Raw genomic sequence first — 13,964 nt, 5'->3', positions numbered from 1 at the left:
AAAAATTACGCGAAGCGAAATGTAGCGCGAGGAGGGCTGTGCGAGAGGCGTTCAATGAATTACAAAGTAAAGTTCTATGTACTGATTTGGCAGAAAATCTTAAGAAATTTTGGTCTTATGTCAAAGCGGTAGGTGGATCAAAACAAAATGTCCAGACACTCTGTGACCAAAATGGTACTGAAATAGAGGATGAAAGACTAAATGTCTTCTTCCAAAGCTGTTTCACAGAGGAAGACTGCACTGAAGTTCCTTCTCTAGATTGTCGCACAGATGACAAAATGGTAGATATCGAAATAGACGACAGGGGGATAGAGAATCAATTAAAATCGCTCAAAAGCGGAAAGGCCGCTGGACCTGATGGGATACCAGTTCGATTTTACACAGAGTACGCGAAGCAACTTGCCCCCCCCCCCCCCTTCTTGCAGCGGTGTACCGTAGGTCGCTAGAAGAGCGTAGTGTTCCAAAGGATGGGAAAAGGGCACAGGTCATCCCCGTTTACAAGAAGGGACGTCGAACAGATGTGCAGAACTATAGACATATAACTCTAACGTCTATCAGTTGTAGAATTTTGGAACACGTAGTTTGTTCGAGTATATTGACTTTTTTGGAGACTAGAAATCTACTCTGTAGGAATGAGCATGGGTTTCGAAAAAGACGATCGTGTGAAACCCAGCTCGCGCTGTTCGTCCACGAGACTCAGAGGACCATAGACACGGGTTCCCAGGTAGAGCTTATGGGCTATCAGACCAATTGTGTGATTGGATTGAAGAGTTCCTAGATAAGAGCATGTCATTCTCAATGGAGAGAAGTCTTCCGAAGTAAGACTGATTTCAGGTGTCCCGCAGGGGAGTGTCGTAGGACCTTTGCTATTCACAATATGCATAAATGACCTTGTGGGTGACATCGAAAGTTCACTGAGGCTTTTTGCGGACGGTGCTGTGGTATATCGAGAGGTTGTAACAATGGAAAATTGTACTGAAATGCAGGAGAATCTGCAGCCAATTGCGGCATGGTGCAGGGAATGGCAATTGAATCTCAATGTAGACAAGTGTAATGTGCTGTGAATACATAGAAAGAAAGATCCCTTACCATATAGCAGGTCTGCAACTGGAAGCAGTTAATTCCATAAATTATCTGGAAGTACACATTAGCAGTGACTTAAAATGGGATGATAATATAAAGTTGATCGTCGGTAAAGCAGATGCCAGACTGAGACTCATTGGAAGAATCCTAAGGAAATGCAATACAAAAACAAAGGAAGTAGGTTACAGTACACTTGTTCGCCCACTGCTTGAATACTGCTCACCAGTGTTGGATCCGTTCCAGATAGGTTTGATAGAAGAGACAGAGAAGATCCAGCGGAAAGCAGCGCGCTTCGTTACAGGATCATTTAGTAATCGCGAAAGCGTTACGGGGTACACAGATAAGACTGTGCAGGAGAGACGCTCAGTAGCTCATGCCGATGTAGATGTAGATGTAGATGTCGAAACTACAAGCTCGACTGAGTCGTGTTCGACCACATCGGGTAAAGCAGGATGTTTCGCTGTTGCACGACAATGCACGGCCACATGTCAGTCAAAAAACCATGGAAGCGATCACAAAACTCGGATGGACAATACTGAAACACCCGCCTTACAGTCCTGACCTGGCTCCATGTGACTATCATCTCTTTGAGAAGCTAAAAGACTCTCTTCGTAGAACCAGATTTGAAGATGATGACTCCCTTGTGCACGCTGCCAAACAGTGGCTCCAACACGTTGGTCCAGAATTTTACCGTGCGGGTATACAGACGCTGGTTCCACGATGGAGTAAGGCAGTTATGAGTGATGGAAATTATGTGGAGAAATGAAAATATTATTCCTAAAGTAAGTATCTGCACATTTTAAAACTATGAAACATGTAGAATAAAACATGGATTTAAAAAATTTCAATTCCTATAAGGGGAAATTTACACGTGCTATCGCATTGACAGAAGCAAACCTACGAACCTACAATGTACTGAAGTACACAGATGGCAGTCGTACGACCTTTAGGACAGTCCATCGGCGGAGCTCTCATTTTTACACAGGTGAAAAGGTGCAGACGTGATTCTGACTGCGATAAGGGAGCTAGCAGACTTGGAATGCGGAATTAAAATTGCTATACCAAGAAGAAATGATGATGAAAAGCGGGTATTCACTGGAAAAATACATCATACTAGAACCGACATGTGATCACATTTTCGCACAATTTAGGTGCATAGATCCTGACAAATCGGTACAGCTGCCCATGCAACTTCAACATGATACCACAGTTCATCAAGAGTAGTGACTGGCGTATTGTGACGAGCCAGTTGTGGCCACCATTGACCAGACGTTTATAATTGGTGAGAGATCTGGAGAATGTGCTGGCCAGGGTAGCAGTAGAACATTTTCTGTATCCAGAAAGGCCCGTACAGGACCTGCAACATGCGGTCGTGCATTATCCTGCTCAAATGTGGGTTCGCAGGGATCGAATGAATGTTAGAGCCACGGGTCGTAACACATCTGAAATGTTAGGTCCATTATTCAAAATGCCGCCAATGCGGACAAGAGGTGGGCGAGACGTGTAAGGAACGGCATCCCATACCGTCACGCCGGGTGATACGTCAGTATGGCGATGACGAATACACGCTTCCAATGTTCATTCACCGCGATATAGCCAAACACGGATGCAACAGTCATGATGCTATAAACACCACCTAGATTCATCCGAAAAAATGACTTTTTGCCATTCGTGCACCCTGGTTCGTTGATGAGTACACCATCCCAGGCGCTCCTGTCTATGATGCAGCGGCAAGGGTAACAGCAGCCATGGTCTCTGAGCTGCTGCTACAAACGTCGTCGAACTGTTCGTGCAGATGGTTGTTGTCTTGCAAACGTCCCGATCTGTTGAACCAGGGATCGAGACGTGGCTGCACGATCCGTTACAGCCATACGGATAAAATGTCTGTCATCTTGACTGCTAGTGATACGAGGCCGTTGGGATCCAGCACGGCGTTCCGTGTTACCCTCCTCAACCCACCGATTCCATATTCTGCTAACAGTCATTGGATCTCGACCAACGTGAGCAGCAATGTCGCGATACGATAAACCGTAATCGCGATAGGCTATAACCAGACATTTATCAAAGTCGGAAACGTGATGGTCAGCATTTCTCCTCCTTACACGAGGCATTACAACAACGATTCACCAGGCAAGGCTGGTCAACTGCTGTTTGTGTGTGAGAAATCGGTTGGAAACTTTCCTCATGTCAGCACGTTGTAGGTGTCACCACCGGCACCAACCTTGTGTGAATGCTCTGAAAAGCTAATCATTTGCAAATCGCAGCATCTTCTTCCTGTCGGTTAAATTTCGCGTCTGTAGCACGTCATCTTCGTAGTGTAGTAATTTTATTGGCCAGTAGTGTAGTTGGAGCTAGACCGTTGGGACATTCCATTTCGGAAATTGTTAGGCATTCAATAATCCGAAATCCACAGTGTCAAGTGTGTGTCGAAAACACCAGATTTCTAACATTACCATTTATCACGGTCAATGCATTGGCCGACAGCCTTCACTTAACGATCGAAACCAGCGGCGTTTGCTTAGAGTTGTAAATGCTAACAGACACGTAACACTGCGTGAAGTAACTGCACAAACCAATATGGCACATACGACGAACGTATCCGTTAGGGCAGTGCGGCGAAATTTGGCGTTTAATGGGGTATGGAGACAGACGACCGACTTGAGTGCCTTTGTTAACTGCCAGACATCACCTGCAGCGTCTCTCCAGGTTCGTTACCATATTGGTTTGACTCTAAACGACTGGAAAATTCTGACCCGGTCGCATGAGTCCCGACTTCAGTTCCTATGAGCTGATGGTAGGTTTTGAGTGTGGCGCAGACCCCACGAAGCCGTGGACCCAAGTTGTCATCAAGGCACTGTGCAAGCTGGTAGTGGCTCCATAATGGTGTGGACTGTGTTCACTGGTCCGACTGCTACTTGGAGACTATTTGCAGCCACTCAAGAACTTCATGTTCTCAAACAACTACCCAATTTTTAATGATGACAATGTGTCATGTCACCGGGCCACAGTTGTCTGAAGATCATTCTGGACAATTAGAGCTAATGTTCTGCCTTCCCAGATCGCCCGACATGAATCCCGTCGAACATTTATCGAAGATAATGGAGAGGTCATTTAGTGCACAAAATACTTCACTGACAACACTTTCGCAGTTATGGCCGGTTACAGAGACTACACGGATGAACGTTTCTGCAGAGGACTTCCAAGGACACGTTAAACTCATGCCACTTCGAGTTATTGCACTACGTCGGACAAAAGGAGGTCCGACACGACATTAGGAGGTAACCCATGTCTTTTGTCACATTAGTGTAATATATCACTTTAAACCTTCAATATACAGACAGTTGCAGAGTAAGGTTCATAATAAAAATTGCCTCGCAGACTTTTGTGGGATTTTTTCTCAACATAAATTTGCTAGCACCTACAATTTTGTCGATGTCTGGATCGACATACTTGCGCGAGCAAGTACTTTTTACAATGAAGAGAACGAAATCTACCCAGACAAGACTTCATTTTAAAAGCTCGTCTTCCTGTTAGCAGTCCTGAGAATATGATAACGTACACTGTTGCTTTAGCGAAAAGCAAAATAAGCAATATTCAATGTCATGCTTCATTTTTGATACCCTTTTAAATAAAATGGTATGAAATAAAAGTTCGTGAATTTCGTTACTCAAAACATGGCTCTGAGCACTATAGGAGTTAACCTCTGAGTTCATCAGTCCGCTAGAACTTAGAACTAATTAAACGTAACTAACCGAAGGACATCACACCCATCCATGCCCGAGGCAGGATTCGAACCTGCTACCGTAACGGCCGCGCGGAACCAGACTGAAGCGTCTAGCACAGCCCGGCCAATCCGGCAGGCAATTTCGTTATTAAACGGCATTCGCCATAAGGCTGCAAAGTCGTAAGGAATACCACGTTACACACTTACATGTCCCATGTTTTTCCCTTAATCAAACTATTAACAGACTTGATTGCTTTAATTGTCGTTTCTCATTAATACAACAGACTTAGAAAATACATTTGCCGAGAAAAGCATAAATGAGCCACCGAAAAGCCTTATACAGACCATGGAATTAAGACTCGTTACAAAGCTATTTTGTTCCGATTAAATCCCTGGTTCAGAATCTTCCCTCCCCACATCCTTGATTTCCCACTACTTGTCGTCATAAGCCAGCCGGCTGCTGGCATTACGGGTGATTTAGGGTGAGGTTATCAGTGTCCAGTTGCTTACTGCCGTGGCGTCTCTTTTGAGGGGTCGAGTATCCTCCAAGCAACACTGTCTGACTGTTCCGATTTCGCCACCTACATGCCCCCTCCACATTCTTCCAGAATCAATTCCATTTCCCATTTCACTTTCCTTTCCCCACTCCCCCCTCTCCAAATTCCTTGCCTTTCATTCTCAGCCCTCCAGCACTGCATACCCCCGAAAAACACAACCATCTTTTGTCCTATTACTCCAGAACTAGGAAGAAACTGTGTCTATACTTCCATGCACATCATTTCAAAACTTTACAAAAAATTTTCTCTCTAGCGGTCAGCACGAAATGATGAAAGGTGTAAAGTTTGTCGCTTACTACATTTTCACTGCTCATGCAGTAAACAGTAGCAGGGTACTGGCGGTACGATAGCAGTTTTGATATCAAATTGATATGCAATGTAATGAAATTGATGAATTAATTACTCACCAACCACGTGCATCCCCACCCCCTGGTCGATTTCATGTGTTTTTGGCAGCCTGCAGAGTGGGTCCCAGCCCCCTCTTCCATGCCAACCCCTCCCCCCTCCCCCAACCTACCCTAATAGTGGGTATTTCGAATTTTTGCTGGAATTTCGAATTTTTGTGGGATTTCATTGTCCCAGGACTGTGCTGACATACCACCCTTCCCCACCTAGGAATTGGCGGGAAATTAAAAATTACAGTGCCCTTCTAGGGACTGAAGCCCTGGTCCTTCTACATGAAAAGCCCAAGTGCACCCCCAGCACATGGAAACTGCTCAGATGCATGAGAGGATGGTCAGGATACTGTACTTTATTTATTTTCATTGGGAAATTGATGTAAAGATTAGTCCTAATTACATAATGTATCATAAAGACTGGGCCTAATTACGAAACTATATGCAAAGCGCTATATAAGGTTCTGCCTAAAACACAATCCCTAATGACACCATGCAACAGCTGTTATCCTGCTAGGAAAAAATTTCACAGTACCACTCGCTCGAAACGTGACAGACGCTCTCAAACTCTAACCTTCACCCAAAAGCTGTTTTGTAAGGCACTGTCTTTATTCTTTCTTGTAGGAAATGTGTTGATCTGACAAGATGCTGGTGTTGGCAGAGAGGAGTTTAGTAAGTGTATTACATGCAAGCATACAGCTGCGGACAGTATCTATTGTCGATTGACATCAGAGTTCGCTACAGACATCTGCCCGCCAGTCACCCTGCAACCCAGGTAATCGAGACCATTACACGCTGCCACAACTGATGGAAAAAAGGCGTTACTGTTCTAATTACAGACCGAAATTGCCATTAAAAATAGCAGCACTTGTAATGAACGGATCCTAATGCAACATATGTACTGAGGAAAATCGTCATCCCAAAAGATTCCAGAGGGGGCAGCAGTGGAGGGTGTGTTCTCCTCGATGTACAATCACAAACTGCAGAAATTTCGAGGCTCTTTTACCAGCCTTGTCCATCCCCTGTGTCCCTCCCTCCATCCACCTATGGAGGATACACAGGCTTTTGGAAATGGTCTACTACTACAACATCGTAGTTTTTCTGTGACCAACAACGATCCCCTTGCAGTTGCTGGGTGGACCCAGGCTTCCCCCACACCGCCACGGACGTTGGCCACCTTCAAGCAATGGTCCTTTGCCAACGCAAAAGCATTCATATTCAACTAAACAATAGGAGCTAAAGGGATGGGTGCCCCAGGTGCAACTTGCTCATGTAAAATATAGCGACTCAGCCACACCCCACAGGCTGCACTCTGGTTGGGACACATCTACCTAGCATGAACACCCACCCACCCACACACACACACCCACACCCACACACACACACACACACACACACACACACACACACACACACACACACACACACTCACACACACACTAAATCGCCACCATGTCGGCAGCTCGTGGTCGTGCAGTAGCATTCTCGCTTCCCTCGCCCGGGTTCCCTGGTTCGATTCCCGGCGGGGTCAGAGATTTTCTCTGCCTCGTGATGACTGGGTGTTGTGTGCTGTCCTTAGGTTAGTTAGGTTTAAGTAGTTCTAAGTTCTAGGGGACTGATGACCATAGATGTTAAGTTCCATAGTTCTCAGAGCCATTTGAGCCAAACCGCTACCCAGACCGCCGTTCTGCTCTGCGATGGAGAGCCATTGCATTTAAAGTCAATGCATCTCTTATGTGAAATGTTTCGGACTCAATCCATCTGGAGCTCCATCATGTATAAACTGTATGTTTCTTCTTAACTATCTGTTACATCACCGCAACACTCTCATGTCTACTACACACCGATCAGAAGTGCTACCCTTCTTGTCACGCATCCATCTGGAGAGATCTTGACCTTTTGGATGGGTACCGTGGGTAAGATTGGTGATAGAGGGTGGGCTTGTCAAGGACAGTGTGTGAGTGATCTGCTAATCTCCGACTTTATCCTACAAATGCGAGAATACTCTGTGACACCCATGCACACAGGGAAACATGGTCAGTCGTAATTGTAAATTCTGCACTAAAGCTGGTGTCCTGGAAGTATGTATATAAACTAATTGCGTAAGCATAGGATGCTGCATTCGCAATCTAGTATATTGTAGCTGCAAAAAGTTATGGAGGGGTGATCAACCGATGACACAGAAATTGAGAAGCATTCTGGCATGGAAATTATGGATCAAGAGTAAAAATTGCTAAAATTTTTTCACGCTGTCAGCTGCGGTGTGTATTATATTACATCGTCCCATATCAACAGCGTCTTTCGCATCCCATCCATCCATTGGTATGCTGCTGATTACTGCACACTGACTGACTGACACCACTTGTTTGTGATGGGGGGGGGGGGGGAGGGAGACTCTGGCTATCGGCTACTTGTCACTATGGATAATGGGTTAAATGTAGAGCTCATCACCTTCTTACAGTTGTTTCGAAGCGTTCCTCAAAGCTGCAGAGCCGTCCTATTTCCATCTGGTACGATGCTCTCCACACGTTTCTATTTTTATTTTTTCTATCGCGCGCGTCTTGTGAACGGGACCTTTCGGTGATGGTCGACAATGATACAGTAATCATGTTCATGACTTCAAAATGAGGAAACAATGCTCGCCAAATTTAACACTGAGACATCCCCTACTTCATCGTTGTAGAAGTTGAAAATAACTGTACAGGTCATCACCTTCGGACAGCTGTTGGAAACGCTCTTCAACATCACGTACTCATCCACTTTGCAAATGCTGCGATGTATTCCACATTTTCTCAATGAGTAACGCTGCCTTTGTGTTATATTTCTAACAACCTGTATGTTGTGGGAGCTGCGTGTAGTTTACACCAAGCGATTTTCAACTTTCTGTGAGAGCCAAAGGTTCAAAAATGGTTAATATCGATTTAGCACCTGACGCAGACCTCGTAGTCATGATAGAAAAACAAACGTTCTGTAAATGGACATTCATGTCAGCTTTTTGACCTTCGTTGACGTTCAAAGACCTTACTGCTACACATCATGGATTCGTCTCCATAGCCACTATCAGAAAGTAAGTACCAAACTACACCATCCCATTTAAAGAAACAAAGTTTGACCTTCCGACACAACCCCACATACCAACAAAAAACCAACGTCTTATTAAGGCCCTCGTTGTCCCATGCAACATTTGTCCCACAAACTTTTCAGCTTCTATCATTCATTTAGAATTATCCTAGGTGGCAATAGTTAGTGACTCACCCTGTATTTTAGACGCACAAGTTACACTTGGGACGGCTGTCGAGTTATCTTCAATTTTTTAGTTGACTACACACGCTTTTGTGTAGGCGAAGATCGGTCACATCAAGGCAGCCAGCGTCCATAGGGTATGTTGGAAGGCTGGGTGCGATCAATGACCGCAAGGGGGCGGCTGTTGGCTGCAGAAAAATTGCAATGCCGAAGCATTCGACCGTTTCAAAAAGCCTGTGTACCCCCGCGGAGGCGGATAGTGGAATGTAGGGATGGAGGGTACAAATTAGGGAGGTAAGAGAACTCTGTCGTCAGGCCACAAGAGGCTCACTGGGACCATCCGACCGCCGTGTCATCCTCCATGAGGATGCGATTAGGAGGGGCGTGTGGTCAGCACACCGCTCTCCTGGTCGTTATGATGGCTTTCTTTGACCAGAGCCGCTACTATTCAGTCGAGTAGCTCTTCAATTGGCATCACGAGGCTGAGTGCACCCCGAAAAATGGCAACAGCACATGCCGACTGGATGGTCAACCATACAAGTGCTGGCCACACCCGACAGTGCTTAACTTCGGTGATCTCATGGGAACCGGTAGAAAGGTAAGAGGGCCCTGAAATTTCTGCACTTTGTGATTGTACATTGAGGAGAATGCACATTCAACTAACACCCCCTTTCCAATGCTTTGGGTCGACGATTTTCCCCAGAACATATGTTGCATTATGACCTGTACATTACGAGTGCTTTTTTGTACAATTAAGATGTGTAATTAGAACAGTGATGCTTTTTACATGAGTCGTGGTAGCGTGTATTGCTCTCGACTACCTATGGTGCAGGGTGATTGTCGAGCAGCCGTCTGTAGCGAACTCTGACACAGTTTCTATGTGTTCTGGCGCACACTTGGGCCTTCTATCTAGTAGGACCAGGGTTTGAGTCCCACAAAGGGCACTGTTATTTTTAATTACCTGTCAGTTCCAAGGTGGGAGTGGGTAGGACGTCAGCACAGCCATGGGACATAGAACTTGCCTTCAAAATTTGAAATTCCCATCAAATTTCGAAATTCCCACAAAAAATCGAAATTCCTGCTGATAGGGTAGGTGGTGGGGAGTGGGGGGTAGGGGTGGGGGGATTGGTGGAGGGGGCTGGAACCTAAGTGCAGGCTAACGAAAACACATGACATCATCTGGGGTTGGAGCTCATGTGGCTTGGAGGGGAGTACTTAATTGATCAATTTAATTAGTTTGCACATCAATTTGATATAAAAATTGCACTCATTCGCCAGTATCCTACTACTGTAAACCTGCTACATGAGACATGATGAACTGTGCGGCTGGTCCCGTCGGAAGTTCGAGTCCTCCCTCGGGCATCGGTGTGTGTGTTTGTCCTTAGAATAATTTAGGTTAAGTAGTGTGTAAGCTTAGGGACTGATGACCTTAGCAGTTAAGTCCCATAAGATTTCACACACATTTGAACATTTGAGACATGATGTTTTAATATATTACTTATTAAGTAATAACTGTATTCGCGACATATTTGGGACGTATTTTGCAGACAGTGTTCACATATACCACTGAATGTAATTGTCTGTCAGGAGTCAAAGCTGGAATAGCACAATGGAGTGTAGGGCTTTACGTCAAGAAAGAAATGGAACCCAGCGTAGTTGCCATAAGGTATGTAAACGAACGACTGATGTGGATAGATTTGACAGTGGCTAGCAAGAAAATTAGGATTGTGTGAGTGTAATCGCATTGTGAAGGGACAGATCAAGGTAAGATGGATAGTTTTTATGATGCACTCACTGATGTAGTTGTTAGAGTAAAGGGCAAGGACAGAAGGACAGTGTTCTGCTAATGGGTGATTTTAATGCCAGGATTGGAAATCGGACAGAAGGGTATGAAAAGGTTATGGGTAAATTTGGTGAGGATATGGAGGCCAACAGGAACGGGAAACAACTCTTGGATTTCTGTGCCAGTATGGGCTTAGTAATCACAAACTCCTTTTTTAAACATAAGAACATTCACCGGTATACTTGGGAAGGCAGGGGAACCAGATATGTCATTGACTATATAATAACAGATCAGGAATTCAGGAAGGCTGTGAGGGACACGCATGTATTCAGGGGATTCTTTGATGACACTGATCATTATTTAATCTGCAGCGAAATTGGCATTGTGAGGCCAAAAGTGCAGGAGGTCAGGTCCATATGTAGGAGGATAAGAGTGGAGAAACTTCAGGATAAGGAAATCAGGCACAAGTACATAACAATGATCTCAGAAAGGTACCAGTTAGTTGAATGTAGTCACTTACAGTCATTGGAAAAGGAATGGACAAGGTACAGGGACACAGTACTAGAAGTGACTAAAGAATGTCTTGGAACAGTAGTGTGTAAAGGTAGATGAAGCAAACAGCATGGTGGAATGACACAGTCAAGGCAGCCTGTAAAAGGAAAAAGAAGGCATATTGCCAAACAGATAATTGTAGCATCCAAGAAGAAATCTTGGGAAGACTTTGGAAAGAAGTTGGAGACTTTGGGTCAAGCTGCTGAAAACCATTCTGGAGTGTAATTAGCAGTCTTTGAAAGGGAGGTAAGAATGAAATGACAAGTATTTTGGAAAGGTCAGGAAAACTGCTTGTGAATCCTGTGGATTCCTTGGGCAGATGGAGGGAATATTTTGAAGAGTTGCTCAATGTAGGTGAAAATACGATCAGTAATGTTTCAGATTTCGATGTACAATGGGATAGGAATGATGACGGAAATAGGATCACATTTGAGGAAGTGGAGAAAATGGTCAATAGATTGTAGTGCAATAAAGCAGCTGGGGTGTATGAAATTAAGTCGGAACTCATCAAATACAGTGGAATGTCAGGTCTTAAATGGCTACACAGGATAATTGAAATGGCCTGAGAGTCGGGACAGGTTCCATCAGACTGGACAAAAGCAGTAATCACACCAATCTTTAAACATGGAAACAGGAAAGATTGTGACAACTACAGAGGTATCTCTTTAATCAGCGTTATGGATAAAATTTTCTGAGGTATTGTTGAAAGGAAAGTGCGAGTATTAGTTGAGGACCAATTGGATAAAAATCAGTGTGGGTTTAGGCCTCTTAGAGGTTGTCAGGACCAGATCTTTAGCTTACGGCAAATAAGGGAGAAGTGTTATGAATGGAACAGGGAATTGTTTCTATGCTTTATACACTCCTGGAAATTGAAATAAGAACACCGTGAATTCATTGTCCCAGGAAGGGGAAACTTTATTGACACAATCCTTGGGTCAGATACATCACATGATCACACTGACAGAACCACAGGCACATAGACACAGGCAACAGAGCATGCACAATGTCGGCACTAGTACAGTGTATATCCACCTTTCGCAGCAATGCAGGCTGCTATTCTCCCATGGAGACGATCGTAGAGATGCTGGATGTAGTCCTGTGGAACGGCTTCCCATGCCATTTCCACCTGGCGCCTCAGTTGGACCAGCGTTCGTGCTGGACGTGCAGACCGCGTGAGACGACGCTTCATCCAGTCCCAAACATGCTCAGTGGGGGACAGATCCGGAGATCTTGCTGGCCAGGGTAGTTGACTTACACCTTCTAGAGCACGTTGGGTGGCACGGGATACATGCGGACGTGAATTGTCCTGTTGGAACAGCAAGTTCCCTTGCCGGTCTAGGAATGATAGAACGATGGGTTCGATGACGGTTTGGATGTACCGTGCACTATTCAGTGTCCCCTCGACGATCACCAGAGGTGTACGGCCAGTGTAGGAGATCGCTCCCCACACCATGATGCCGGGTGTTGGCCCTGTGTGCCTTGGTCGTATGAAGTCCTGATTGTGGCGCTCACCTGCACGGCGCCAAACACGCATACGACCATCATTGGCACCAAGGCAGAAGCGACTCTCATCGCTGAAGACGACACGTCTCCATTCGTCCCTCCATTCACGCCTGTCGCGACACCACTGGAAGTGGGCTGTACGATGTTGGGGCGTGAGCGGAAGACGGCCTAACGGTGTGCGGGACCGTAGCCCAGCTTCATGGAGACGGTTGCGAATGGTCCTCGCCGATACCCCAGGAGCAACAGTGTCCCTAATTTGCTGGGAAGTGGCGGTGCGGTCCCCTACGGCACTGCGTAGGATCCTACGGTCTTGGCGTGCATCCGTGCGTCGCTGCGCTCCGGTCCCAGGTCGACGGGCACGTGCACCTTCCGCCGACCACTAGCGACAACATCGATGTACTGTGAAGACCTCACGCCCCACGTGTTGAGCAATTCGGCGGTACGTCCACCCGGCCTCCCGCATGCCCACTATACGCCCTCGCTCAAAGTCCGTCAACTGCACATACGGTTCACGTCCACGCTGTCGCGGCATGCTATCAGTGTTAAAGACTGCGATGGAGCTCCGTATGCCACGGCAAACTGGCTGACACTGACGGCGGCGGTGCACAAATGCTGCGCAGCTAGCGCCATTCGACGGCCAACACCGCGGTTCCTGGTGTGTCCGCTGTGCCGTGCGTGTCATCATTGCTTGCACAGCCCTCTCGCAGTGTCCTGAGCAAGTATGGTGGGTCTGACACACCGGTGTCAATGTGTTCTTTTTTCCATTTCCAGGAGTGTAGATCTCGAAAAGGCATATGACAGGGTTCCTAGGAGGAAGTTATTGTCTGTTCTACGAGATTATGGAATAGGAGGCAAACTTTTGCTAGCAATTAGAGGTCTTTACATGGAGAGTCAGGCAGCAGTTGGAGTTGACGGTAAATTGAGTTCATGGTTCAGAGTAGTTTCAGGGGTAAGACAAGGCTGCAACCTGTCTCCACTGTTGTTCATATTATATATGGATCATATGTTGAAAGCAATAGACTGGCTGGGTGAGATTAAGATGTATGAACACAAAATAAGCAGTCTTGCATATGCGGATGACTCAGTTGTGATGGCAGATTCGATTGAAAGTTTCCAAAGTAACA

The sequence above is a fragment of the Schistocerca gregaria genome, chromosome X (assembly GCF_023897955.1).
Source record: "Schistocerca gregaria isolate iqSchGreg1 chromosome X, iqSchGreg1.2, whole genome shotgun sequence".
Classification (NCBI taxonomy): Eukaryota; Metazoa; Arthropoda; class Insecta; order Orthoptera; family Acrididae; genus Schistocerca; species Schistocerca gregaria.
The sequence above is the reverse complement of the archived record's forward strand: the minus strand, read 5'-3'. Positions refer to the sequence as shown.